Here is a 9,027-nt window from a genome sequence, read left to right as displayed (position 1 = left end):
AACACTCTACTCTTATTCCTGATCGTCTTGGAGATACGCCCAATATTCTTGGTCTTTTCATTACCTCTAATCCTTCTACTTATGCTGTTACCGTCTCTTCTCTGTTGGGCTCCTCCAATCACAATCTCATATCTGTATCTTGTCCTATTTCTCCAATCCTCCTCAGGATCCTCCCAAAGCAGAGATGCCTCTGGCGTTTTGCCTCTGCCTTGTTGGGGAACCTGAGGAGGTATTATGCTAATTTTCCCCTGGAATGATTACTGCTTCCGTGTCAGAGACCCATCTCTTTGCTGAACGCATAACAGAATTGATACTGTCTGGCACGGAGACGTACATTCTTCATTCTTTTCTTAACCTAAACCTTCCAAACCTTGGATAAACACAGCCTGTTCTCTTGCTATACATGATAGAGAGGAGGATCCGAGGTGTTATTTTGATTTTCTTTTGAGTGACTACTACTACCATGACAGAGACCTATCTTTGTGTGCTGAGCGCATAACATGAGTGATGGCACGGAGGTAAACATTTCTCACTGTTCCTCTTAACTTAAACCTTCCAAACCTTGATTTAATCAACACAGCCTATTCTCGTGTTATACATGATAACAAGGTTACCAACAAAAGGCACTTATGCCTTCCATCACCTGAATGTCATACACTTTATGTTCTGCCCGGAATCATCTCGTCTCTTCTCCAACTAAGAACTCATTCATTAACTGAAAATTTAGAACTGTTTCAAGAACTAATTTCATCCGTGATTTCTGGCACTAAGCCAAAAAATATTTCCAATAACCTTGTTTCTTCATCTTTCTTTCTTTTATTCCATTCTTTATTTCAGGAGATCTACTGGGGTACTAAAGCCCACTGCCAGTGAGGAAGTCATCTTCAAACCCGTTTTTCGGAAGCACGCATGGTTCCAACTTTATTTCAGTCTGCTGGCACTAATGCCATCTCATCTATTTTTAAGGGTGACTTCACTGAAACCTTTGTTGAAAACTCTAACTTTACATGATTCAGGGCTTCCTATTCCCTCTCTTCCACCCTTCCACTACTTTAAATTACATATTAATATCTTTCAACTGATATTTTCCATGTCCTCATTGATCTTAACACTGAAAGGCTTATAAACCTGATAGGATCCCTGCTATTATTCTCCGAAACTGTTCATCCGTGTTTGCACCTTCCCAAGTCAAACTTTCAACTCTGTCAACATCTACCTTTCCTTCTTGCTAGAAGTTTTGCCTATATTCAGCCTGTTCCTAAAAAGGATGACAACTCTAATTCCTCAAACTACCGTCTTATTGCTTTGATTCCCTACCTGTCTAAAGTTTTTCAATCCATCCTGAAGATAGATTGAACATCTATCATTTCATAAAATTCCATCTGATCACCAGTATGAGTTCTGTCAAGAACGTCCTACTAGTGATCTGGCTTTCCTTACTGAGTCTTGGTCATTCTCTTTTAGAAATTACGATGAAGTATTTGCTGTTGCCTCAGACATATCAAAAGCCTTTGATAGAGTGTAGCACAAGGCTTTGATCTCACACCCGTTTAGTGCGGTTGCTTATCAACGGAGGATCCGATTCTTCTTACATTTGATCTTCTGTCGCCAATGATTTAAATTTACCTGTGACAGATTCTGATACCTTTGCCTGTGTTGGTTTTCAGGAGAAGATTGAGAATATAAAGAAGTATGACCAAGTGATGGTGACACTCCAGAGTCGGAATGGTGGTCCATCGGTGGAGTGCCTTTTGTGGAAAAGTGAAAATCTATGTGCTCCCTTGCCGCCTAGAAAGCCTCCCTTTCAGTGTTTTGGAAAATATAAGTCTAGCGGATGACTTCGGTCAAGGTCCTGTAGGCATTCTGATTGGAACTGACCAAATGTATGACATCGTTCTCTGGAACCAAATTCCGGTCACAAAAAGGCTTCGGACTATTGAAACAATCTTCGGCTATGTGTTGCATGGAGGCACTGGAGAACCACGAATCTCGCCGTGTCGTCACTCCTACTACAGGAATAGAATGGATTCTCTCTGGGAGCTAGATGTTCTCGGAATCTCTGATCAAGAAGTCAAGGATACTAGAAATTACCCAGAACCAAAGTGGAATGAAGCTAACAAGCGCTATGAAATTAATCTTGTATGGAATTCTGAGGAACGGCCAATAACGAACCAAAGAGCAGCGAGGACGAGGACAGATCGTATGACAAGTCGCCTAAATGCAGAGGAACTGCTAGAGTATGATGACCACCTGGTGAATCTCTTCCGAAACTCAGTTATCGAGCATTCTCCTGTTCACCAAGAGCGTTCAGCTTTCTTCATGCCCCACCGAGGCCTATATCGAAAGGAGAAACTCAGAGTGGTATTTGATGGATCGGCTAAGGACGGAATAGGTCGAAGTCTCAACTCGTACCTTGATCCTGGCTTCAATCTTCTATCCTGTCTTCTGTCAATCATCTTGAACTTTCGTGGCGACCGAGTGGGTTGCCAAGGAGATATAAAGGCAGCATTCCATCAAATACTTGTACGAGAAGAAGATCGCCAGTATGTCCAGTTTCTAGGGAATGACAAAGTTCTCAGGTTCCAGAGGGTCCCGTTTGGACTGACCTGTTCTCCATTCATGCTGCTCCACACCATCACCACCCATCTCCATCATTTCACCAGTATAACACCAGAGCTCTGCCACCAAGTTGAGCAAGGAATCTACATGGACGACATATGTCTTTCTTTCCCCACCGTTGAGGAAGCAGATGCCAGAATGAAAGACGTAGTGGAAATATTCTCTGCTGCCAGCATGGAGCTTCATAAAATGCACCAGACAGGTACACCTTCTGACAATTCAACGGTACTCGGCATGGGATGGAATACGATAACTGACTGTTTGGCAGTATCCATACCAGAACAGGAGTCTATACCCCACACAAAGAGGGCACTCCTCTCCTTGTTATCAAAGGCCTTTGACCCTCTCGGTGTACTGACTCCTTGGATGATCAGGAGGAAGACTGTTCTGAGAGTAGTGAGTTCTTGTGAACAGTGCAAGCGGTATCGCAGCTTACCGTACTCTTCCCCTAAGGCTTCCCTGCCAGACTTCCGGACGGAACCAGCACGACCTTTCTCAAGAATTGGATTGGACTACTTCGGACCCATCTACGTGGATGCAGGAGAAAGGAAGGTGTGGGGCTTGTTACGTCTGCCACTTCACGTGCTATTCACCTAGAAGTGGTAAGGTCTCAAAGCGAAGAGGATCTCCAGCTGGCGCTCAGGCGCTTCTTTGCGCTAAGAGGGACCCCATCTATCCTTGTAAGTGACAATGCCAAATCTTTCAGAAAACTGTCTGGACAGCTACCTCGATCCACGCAGTGGCGCTACATTCCCGAAGCTGCACCGTGGTGGGAAGGATTCTGGGAGAGACTGGAGCGTGCGTCAAGAAGTCACTTAGAATCACCCTGCACCAATGCCATCTCTCCTACGACAAGCTGAGCACCGTCTTCTATGAACTCGCCCTTTATTTAAACCTTCGCCCCTTAACCAAGGACAATGGGGGTGAGGTTCTTACCCCGGCACATTTCCTCTTTGGAGTGACATCCATACGAAGAATTGTCTCACCTACTGTTGACCCGTCTGCTACACTGGACCGTTCCTGGCGTAACAGGCGAAGAGTCTCGGATCAACTCACCAAAAGACCAAAAGATGGTCCGGAGAGTATTTACAACCTCTGAGGACTTGGAACACCAAACTCCAGGGAAGACCTACTCGAACACCACAAGCTGGAGGCATCGTCATGGTACATGGAGAAACTCCAAGGGGTCAGTGGCTGATGGCAAAAATAGTTTCTCTGATCCCCGGTCGCGACGGTCATCCATGTGCTGCTACTACTTACCTGCGTGGCCGTACTACTCGATGCCCAATAGACAAACTGTACCGACTGGAAGCGGCGCATGATGCTATCACAAGCAAGGATGATGAAGGAACGAACGATATTACTACTGCTCACACGGAATTGGAATTACCATCGGAAGAGGAGTGCAGGTTGACACCTGTTACGCCTCCAGTAACCACCCGCTCAGGTCGTCAGATCCGCCCACCGGAATATATGTAATGTATTGTAATATGATTATCAAAATCCACAAGTGGATTTCTGGTGGGGAGGATGTTAAATATGTTTATAGGTGATTGGTGTAATAATGTTCATAGATGGTTGGAGTAATTAGGATTGGGGGGTTAATGTTGTCAAGTTAACTGGCTGTATGGCTAGATGGTGTAGGTCGATGATAACAACCGAGGGTGAAGTGGCGGTGGGGCCCGGCAGTGGGAACCGAACTGAGGATAGGTGGTGGACAGGGCTGGGTTAGCAGTGTCCTGCCCGACGCCACCGCCACCACTACCACCCCAACACCTGGGCTGCTGTATCACACCCATGGATTTCTACCTTAAATGTAAATATACATGTACTTTCTCTGTTGTGTTGCTTAAATGGGATATTTATATTGTTGGACATCAGCTTTATGTTATACTTTGATTTCTAAGATTGTATGTATTGTGCTTACAGAACAAATACATAACCCCAGCTTGATAAAGGGAGTTCATGTATTTATATCCTTTGTGGTTATAACTCTGAAAATCACACACTAACTCAATAGGCAAAGCTATACTGCAAAGGATGTACCATTAAATCAGCCATCTAAGTACCCCTGGAAATCTTCAATCTGGGGGTTCGTGAACCCAAGATTGAGAACCCCTATTCTAAATCAAACTTCTTGTTCTATCTACTCCTACGCTGATGATACCACTCTACACTTTTCCTACACTTTTTCACGTCAACCCTTCAGGAAGTAAACAGTTAGCATAGAGAAACTTCAGAAAGCTTGACTTATGCATGGAGTATGCTTTACATGGAGGAGAAGGTGATGTTACATCCCGACTGCTTTTTGCGCAGTGTAGAACCAAAAACTTTTTGTCTTATTAAGTCCTTTCCTCTAACAGATTGTCTTTAGCCTCTCTCTCATAGTATAAACGTTGCATCTTTTTCTATCCTCTACTTCTGCTAACTGTATGCCTCTACGTACATCCGCGTCTTCGCTGAACAAGACTTTTTCTTTTTCTAACATCTAGTCTGTCCACCTCTCTAATTCAAGAGGAAACCAGTATTTGAAATCATTAATCACTTTATCTGTTACCTCTATATTCCTCTTTCTCCTCCCCTCTAACTTCATTTAGTTAATTAGACTGTTGTGTTCTACTCGATCTTTGGAAGGCTTACGGCCTTGATGGATATACTTAGTCGTTTTCGTAACAGTGCTTATGTGCTTGTGCAAGCTTTTCCATTTTATCAGCATCATCCAGCAAATCCAGCATCAGAGTCCCTTCTGGGGAGGGGACCAAAATGTCCCCAGGTCGGACTGCTCTCTCATTAGCGACCTAAAATGTCTTGACACCTCCCTCAACTTCTTCTTCATTAACTTCAGTAACATTCGCAGTCTTAGATCTAATTTTCAATCTGTAGAACAACACCTCTCCTCTACTAAACTTCTTTTCCTCACCGAAACACAGCTAGGTGAGGCAACTGACAACATCCCTTTTTCTGTTCCTCCTACTTTCTCTATTCATATTTTCGTTACAAAGATGGATGTTGCATCTACGTGTGCAACGACTTAACTTGTTCCCGTGCCCATGCTCTTGAATCTTCCGAGTTTTCCACCATTTGGCTTTGACTTAATAGTCACTCACTCACTAAATTCATCTGTGCTGTCTATTTCTCCCCTAATTCCTCTGACCATAGCAAATTCTTTGACTATCTAACTTCCAAAGTGAAGCACATTCTGTCCCTCTACCCTTTCCCAGAGATCTCCATCCTTGGAGATTTCAATGTTCACCACCAGTTTTGGCTTTCCTCTCCCTTCACTGACCATCCTGGTGAATTCGCCTTCAAATTTGCCATCTCCATGACCTAGAGCAACTGGTGCAACACCCTTCTCGTATTCCTGACTGTATTGGAGATACGCCCAACATTCTTGGTCTTTTCCTCACCTCTAAACATTCAGCTTATGCCTTTACCCAATCTTTTCCAATGGGTATCTCCCGTCACAATCTCATTTCTGTATCTTGTCCTATTTCTCCAATTCCTCCTCAGGATCCCACAAAATGGAGGTACTTCTGGCGTTTTACCTCTGCTAGATGGGGGACCTGAGGAGGTATTATGCTGATTTTCCTTGGAATGATTACTGTTTCCGTATCAGTGACCCATCTATTTGTGCTGTACGCATAACGGAGGTGATAAGTGTCTGGCATGGAGGCGTACATTCCTCATTCTTTTTCTTAACATAAACCTTCTAAACCTTGGTTTAACACAACCTATTCTCGTGCTATACGTGATAGAGAGGTTGCCCACAAAACATACGTGAGCCTTCCATCTCCTGAACCTCATGCTCTTTATATTTCTGTCTGGAATCATGCCAAGTCTGTTCTTCGACTTGCCAAACATTCCTTCATAAATAGAAAATGTCAAAATCTTTCAAACTCACACTCCCCTCGTGACTTCTGGCATCTGGCCAAAAACATCTCCAATAACTTTACTTCATCTTTCCCTCCTTTATTTCAACCTTGCTTTAACACAGCCTGTTTTCCTGCTATACGTAACAGAGAGGTTACCCACAAAAAGTACTTGAGCCTTCCATCGCCTGAATCTCATGCACTTTATATTTCTGCCCGGAATCATGGCAAGTCTGTTCTTCGACTTGCCAAATCTGACTCAATGCCCTATCCACTCCTATGCTGATGATACCACCTGCATTATTCAACAGCGTTCAACAGACGCCCAACCCAACAACAATTAAATGACTCAAGGCGAGATGCTATAGGACGCCTAACTTCTGATCTTTCACTTGTTTCTGATTGGGGCAGAGAAAACCTGGTTTTGTTCAATGCCTCAAAAACTCAATTTCTACAACTATCTACTCGACATAACCTTCCAGACAACTATCCTCTCTTCTTCAATAACACTCAACTTCCCTCTCCTCTACATTAAACACACTCGGTCTATCCTTCACTAAAAATCTAAACTGGAAATTTCACATCTCTACTCTTGCTAAATCAGCTTCCAAGAAGTTAGGTGTCCTATGGCGTCTTCGTCCATTTTCTCTCCCTCCCAGCTGCTTGCTCTGTACAAGGGCCTTATCCGCCCGTGTATGGAGTATGGCTCTCATGTCTGGGGGATCCACACACAGCTTTACTAAACAAGGTGGAATCTAAAGCTTTTCGTCTTATCAACTCTTCTCCTCTAACTGACTGTCTTGATTCTTTAAGTCACCGCCGCAATGTTGCATCTTTATCTGTCTTCTACCGCTGTTTTCATGCTGTCTGCTCTTCTGAACTTGCTAACTGCATGCCTTCCCCCTCCTGCGGCCTCGCTGCACAAGACTCTCTACTTCTTCTCATCCCTATTCTGTCCATCTTCCTAATGCAAGAGTTAACCAGTATCTTCACTCCTTCATTCCCTACACTGGTAAACTCTGGAACTCTCTACCTGTGTCTGTATTTCCACCTGCCTATGACTTAAACTCTTTCAAAGAGGTGTCAAGACACCTCTTACGTTAACTGGACCCTCCTTTTAGATTTTTCTGTTTTTCTCTTTCTACTTTTCTTTTAACAGGGCCTGGCAACCAGCGGGATTTTTTTTTTCCAACACTGTGTTTGCCCTTGGCCAGTGCCCTTGTAATGTAAAAAAAAAAAAAAAAAAAAACCAACAATTATGTTTTGCTCTATATTATGATGTCAGTCGTATAAACTCAAGTAACTATAAAGAAATACCATGGTAGAATAAGAACAGAAAAATACTGGAAGGAGTAAAACCCTGGCAAATCAATAGATACATCGTAATACAGTGTTTAGAGACGATTACTCTGTACCGCGAGACGATACTGACTCTCTCCTGAATTAAACCAACCTGCGAACACTGAAATTGTGACAGTTTGGGTCCTCTCCTATTGATATTAATCAAAGTATTACGATTTATTCACAATAGTAATATATTACACTCCGACGGAACACGGGCCTAATGTGTTTGAGATGTGGCATTTTGTTATAGTACATTTCGCACTATATAGCGACTGTTTAGGACCGAAAAACTGTAGCTTCAGGTAGATATTCAATAATGTTATCTATCGATTTTCAGTCTTAAAGTAGGGGAAAATTACGAATATTGATGCATTTCTTTTATAGTCCTCCTTGCTTCTCGAAAAGGTGCACGAACTTAGAAAAGGTTGAAGAACACTAAACTATACCCTGAAAAAAAATACAGTAAAAAGATAAGATAAAAATGACCAACATCTCTATTATTACGGAAGCTAATAATAATACCAAGACTAATTAAGTAATTCAGAGATAACGAAACGAACGACGATCACGAGAGCTTCCACGATAACAGTGTGTACGATAAGATTTGATTCCAGATTCCTCGATAGCGCTCCGAGTTTCCAAGATAACAATGGCATTCCAGTTTCCTCGATAGCGATGCAAGTTTCCAAAATGACGATGCCTTTCCATGATAAAGATGCCCTTCCAGTTTCCAAGATAATAATGCGAGTTTCCACGATCAAGATGCAATTCCAGTTTCCACGGGAACGATGCGGGTTTCCACGATGTCGATGCGGTTCCAGTCCTCACGATGCGATTTCAAGACACAATATTGAAGTCCACTTGCCTACACAGGTACTGGGACGAACCCTTTCACCCCGTAAGGGTCCACCCAACACCCTTGAGTGCGAGTAAAGTGACGCTGCCACCTTCCTGCGCTGCAATTGAAGTCCACTTGCCTACACAGGTACTGGGATGAACCCTTTCACCCCGTAAGGGTCCACCCACACCCTTAGGTGCGAGGAGAGTGGCGCTGCCACCTCACTGCGACGCAATTGAAGTTCACTTGCCTACACAGGTACTGGGGCGAACCCTTTCACCCCGTAAGAGTTCACCCCAGACCCGTGAGTGCGAGGAGAGTGACGCTGCCACCTTACTGCGCCTCACACGGGTAGCC

Source organism: Portunus trituberculatus, chromosome 25 (genome assembly GCF_017591435.1).
Source record: "Portunus trituberculatus isolate SZX2019 chromosome 25, ASM1759143v1, whole genome shotgun sequence".
Classification (NCBI taxonomy): Eukaryota; Metazoa; Arthropoda; class Malacostraca; order Decapoda; family Portunidae; genus Portunus; species Portunus trituberculatus.
Note: the sequence above shows the minus strand (reverse complement) of the source record.